At 40.5% G+C, this 5,110-nt stretch overlaps 2 non-coding genes across 2 annotated transcripts; one reads left to right on the top strand and one right to left on the bottom strand.

Annotated features, from left to right (window-relative positions):
- The first annotated feature begins 2,549 nt into the window (after positions 1 to 2,549).
- On the top strand, positions 2,550 to 2,631 carry TRNAS-CGA. The gene has a single exon. It is a non-coding gene; the product is annotated as a tRNA-Ser (tRNA).
- A 1,840-nt stretch (positions 2,632 to 4,471) lies between these two features.
- TRNAS-AGA lies at positions 4,472 to 4,553 on the bottom strand. The gene has a single exon. It is a non-coding gene; the product is annotated as a tRNA-Ser (tRNA).
- Between the last annotated feature and the right edge of the window lie 557 nt (positions 4,554 to 5,110).

The following is a 5,110-nucleotide window of genomic DNA, read 5'->3' as shown; positions in this document are numbered from 1 at the left end:
GTAAGAGATCTGGGAGAATCCCAGTAATAGAGATCCAACTTGCTGTTGTATAGCTATTTCTATATATCTATATCCATTTCTAAAAATATTTATATTTTTATATACATATGACCACAGTGCTTAGGTAAAGAGTTAAACAATTTACAACCAAACAGTGTTCCAGTATAGAACCAGATGTGCAGTGAAAGGAAGAACCACAAGGAGCAAGGAAACAATAGCACACACTTATACAATCCATGCAACCTCCAATCCATACTAAAGGACCCATCACAGCCTTCTTCCACCTCCTAGTTTCAAGACTGAACCATAGAGGCCTAGCATATAAGAGAGAATTTGAAAAGAAGTTGGCAGTAGAGGCAAAAACTCACAGTAAAAACTTTTTTAAATATATCCGAAGCAGAAAGCCTGTGAGGGAGTCAGTTGGACCGTTAGATGATCGAGGGGTTAAAGGGAGCAATTAGAGAAGATAAGGCCATCGCGGAAAGATTAAATGATTTCTTTGCTTCAGTGTTTACTGAAGAGGATGTTGGGGAGGTACCCGTAATGGAGAAGGTTTTCATGGGTAATGATTCAGATGGACTGAATCAAATCACGGTGAACCTAGAAGATGTGGTAGGCCTGATTGACAAACTGAAGAGTAGTAAATCACCTGTACCAGATGGTATACACCCCAGAGTTCTGAAGGAACTAAAAAATGAAATTTCAGACCTATTAGTAAAAATTTGTAACTTATCATTAAAATCATCCATTGTACCTGAAGACTGGAGGATAGCAAATGTAACCCCAATATTTAAAAAGGGCTCCAGGGGCAATCCGGGAAACTACAGACTGGTTAGCCTGACTTCAGTGCCAGGAAAAATAGTGGAAAGTGTTCTAAACATCAAAATCACAGAACATATAGAAATACATGGTTTAATGGAACAAAGTCAGCATGGCTTTACCCAGGGCAAGTCTTGCCTCACAAATCTGCTTCACTTTTTTGAAGGAGTTAATAAACATGTGGATAAAGGTGAACCGGTAGATACAGTATACTTGGATTTTCAGAAGGCGTTTGACAAAGTTCCTCATGAAAGGCTTCTAGGAAAAGTAAAAAGTCATGGGATAGAGGGCGATGTCCTTTCGTGGATTGCAAACTGGCTAAAAGACAGGAAACAGAGAGTAGGATTAAATGGACAATTTTCTCAGTGGAAGGGAGTGGACAGTGGAGTACCTCAGGGATCTGTATTGGGACCCTTACTGTTCAATATATTTATAAATGATCTGGAAAGAAATACGACGAGTGAGATAATCAAATTTGCAGATGACACAAAATTGTTCAGAGTAGTTAAATCACAAGCAGATTGTGATAAATTGCAGGAAGACCTTGTGAGACTGGAAAATTGGGCATCCAAATGGCAGATGAAATTTAATGTGGATAAGTGCAAGGTGATGCATCTAGGGAAAAATAACCCATGCTATAATTACACAATGTTGGGTTCCATATTAGGTGCTACAACCCAAGAAAGAGATCTAGGTGTCATAGTGGATAACACACTGAAATCGTCGGTGCAGTGTGCTGCGGCAGTCAAAAAAGCAAACAGCATGTTGGGAATTATTAGAAAAGGAATGGTGAATGAAACGGAAAATGTCATAATGCTTCTGTATCGCCCCATGGTGAGACCGCAACTTGAATACTGTGTACAATTCTAGTCGCCGCATCTCAAAAAAGATATAATTGCGATGGAGAAGGTACAGAGAAGGGCTACCAAAATGATAAGGGGAATGGAACAACTCCCCTATGAGGAAAGACTAAAGAGGCTAGGACTTTTCATCTTGGAGAAGAGACGACTGAGGGGGGATATAATAGAGGTGTTTAAAATCATGAGAGGTCTAGAACGGGTAGATGTGAATCGGTTATTTACTCTTTCGGATAGTAGAAAGACTAGGGGGCACTACATGAAGTTAGCATGGGGCACATTTAAAACTAATTGGAGAAAGTTCTTTTTTACTCAACGCACAATAAACTCTGGAATCTGTTGCCAGAAAATGTGGTTAGTGCAGTTGGTATAGCTTTACAAATCAAGCCCTAGTGCAGTATATGGAAGGACAGGGTGGTAATAGGTGGTGAGGGGAGAGAGGAGAGGGAGAGTTTTGAAATAGGAACAGAGAGAGAAGAGAAAACAGAGACGTGAAGGAAAGACAGGACAAAAGTGAGATGAGGGAAAGAGACACAAATGCCCACTCAACTTCCAGACATCTGCTCCAGCCCTCCACATATAAGCACCTTGCTTTCTCCTGCTCCAGATGGACGTACGCTCTCATGCCTACTTTATGCTCATATTCTCCCTGACACTCCCTCACTTCTTTTCTAAACACTTTCCCCATTCCTTTCCTTTTCACACCTACTCCTGCCATTGTATCCTTCACTAAACATCCTTTCCCACCATGTAAAAAAATATATATGCAAATATACCTTCGCTAATCCCACACAGAAATCTCTTCCTCTTCATATGTCTAATCCAAATGATCATGTTAAAGACATGACTCTGGGAGCTGCAATCGGCTAGCTTGTAGTCATGGCCGAGTGGTTAAGGCGATGGACTCGAAATCCATTGGGGTCTCCCCTCGCAGGTTTGAATCGTGCCGACTACGGTCCTCAATACAAGGACGTTGTTTGTGCCTTACCTGTTTGAGTCTCTTGCTTTCGTTAAAAACAGAACCCTCCACGATAGATAATGCAAGATTTTGAATACTGAAATGAGAAGGGAAGGTGCTATGGAAACCTATTATTCTAATAACGCTAGGTGATATACGGTATCGCATCTGATTCGAGGATGGAAGGCTGAGTGTTCCTAACATGTTGGGCTTGTCATCCTTTTATTCTGCTAACTTTTATCTCTTCTTAATATTTACTTTACTATTTAGCTCTGTATACCAAGAGCTCTTTATATTTATTTATTTATTTATTTATTTATTTAACAGTTTTATATACCAAAGTTCTAGCAACAAAGTTGCTAATCAATCGGTTTACATTGTAACAATAAAATTGACAGAATGTAGAATAATGTCTTACAGAGAACAGGGTAGATTTAACTTGGAAATAAATAAAATAACTTAATGAGAGCAATAAATAACTTCAACGGAGCAAGGAAAGTACAATTTAAATACAATATAATATAGGAGAATATATATTCGGAAATTGACAGAGTCGGGCCTGAGGTCGAATATTGAAAAGTTCAGAATAGTTATTGGGATTAGGAGAATGCTTGATTAAACAACCAAGTCTTGAGTCTCTTTTTAAAGGTGGGAGTCGATTATTCCAACCTTAGGTCAGGAGGGAGAGAGTTCCAGAGTTTAGGTCCAGCGGTGGAAAGAGCTCTTTTACTAAGTGAAGTTTTGAGCGGATGGGCCTTTAGCGTGCCTCTCTGGGCTAGCCTCGTTGGACGGGAAGAGGTGTGTAGTTGTAAAGGGATGGTGAGTTCAATTGGAGAAGAGTTTTTGATGGCTTTGTGGATTATAGTTAAGGTTTTATAGAAGATTCTCTGATTGATGGGGAGCCAGTGAAGGTTCTTTAAGATGGGTGTAATATGATCCCTTTTGTTGGATTTGGTTAGAATCCTCGCAGTGGCATTTTGTAATAATTGAAGAGGTTTCAAAGTGTTAGCGGGTAGACCAAGCAGTTGATGTGTAATCAAAAACCAGCTTCCCCTCCCCAATGTGTTTAATTCACTCTCATCTCCCCGAGCTGCTTGGAACATGAGGACTTCTGAACTCAATCTGTTCAAGTGACAGGGATATTCACCTACAATATCAATGAACATCAGCCGGCTGTCCCAATAGGACTCACACACAACTAAAAGCTACGGCAGACCATCTGGAAATGGGGAAGCCTTACCAATACCAAGAAAGTAAGTGAGCATGGGAAGGAATTGGCAGTAGGTAAGGAGAGGAGCACGAATGAAAAAAAAAAAAAACAACAACCCTCAAATGATCAAGCGCTAATTCTGTCTCACACGCATGCATGTTGTTAGCAACATGCTCCTTCTCTTTTTTCCATCTTTCTATAAAGCTGTGGCTTTCAAAGGTCGGACTTGAAAGCCATATCCCAGTATGTGCTTGTTGCAGGATCTATGGCAACAATCCTTCATTAATATCTGCACACAAGTTGGTCTATCCTGAATCTGGAATCCTTTCCACCAGCACCACCACCCCCTTTAGAATTCTTTCTCTCCACGAAAGCTCTAAGTTTCTCCAGCTGTGTAAGAGAAGTGTCCCATGCCTTGGCACTGCCTGGATTCTGCCGAGAGAGCAAAAACACTAAAATGTGTTGTCATATTATATTCTGGAATTTGAGTCCATCTGCACGATCCACTTTAAAATTTGAATGTATTAGAAAAGTGCAATACTGCTCAGATGCAGATCATAAAATGCTAGCAGATATCGTCCATACTATTAATGTCAATCTGTCCTTGCCGTCTGGAGCATGAACATTCGTAGTTGGCAGGACTCGAACCTGCGCGGGGAGACCCCAATGGATTTCTAATCCATCGCCTTAACCACTCGGCCACAACTACATCCACACGGTCATTTTTTTAAATCTCTCAGTAACTTGACTGTAGGCACCGCCAAGCAATATTCAGAGTAGTTAATTTGCAGCTCAAGATGTTTCTCTTTTATAAATAAAATGTGGCTCATGTCCCCTTTCCCCTGGGCAGCAATGTGGTGGACAGGAAAAGAGAGGATGGAGCAGGGAGCACTTACTGTATAAGAGAGCAGCGAACAACCATTTTGCTCCAGCCCATCTCCTTCTGGATGTGAATGCATGAGGAGAAGCAGTGAAAAAGGGAACCAATGCTTGGGGGAGAAGAATGTTGTCTCCATTTCCATCTCCTTATAAATCAGCATTGGATAGTCCTGAGTTATCCTTCTCCCCTGGTCTGATTATTTTCTTATTACAGGTCATTTGTACCTCACACCAAGTCAAATGTTTACACATCCTACGCTGATGAAGTTCTTGATTAAAAGAAGTTGGATTGACCAAGAGACATTCACTTCTCAAGATATCCATTGCTTTCAGAGCTTTGTACTCGGAATTTTTCATTTTAAAAATATTCTTTTTCTTTGCTTTACA

Source organism: Rhinatrema bivittatum, chromosome 16 (genome assembly GCF_901001135.1).
Source record: "Rhinatrema bivittatum chromosome 16, aRhiBiv1.1, whole genome shotgun sequence".
Taxonomy (NCBI): domain Eukaryota; kingdom Metazoa; phylum Chordata; class Amphibia; order Gymnophiona; family Rhinatrematidae; genus Rhinatrema; species Rhinatrema bivittatum.
The sequence above is the reverse complement of the archived record's forward strand: the minus strand, read 5'-3'. Positions and strand labels throughout refer to the sequence as shown.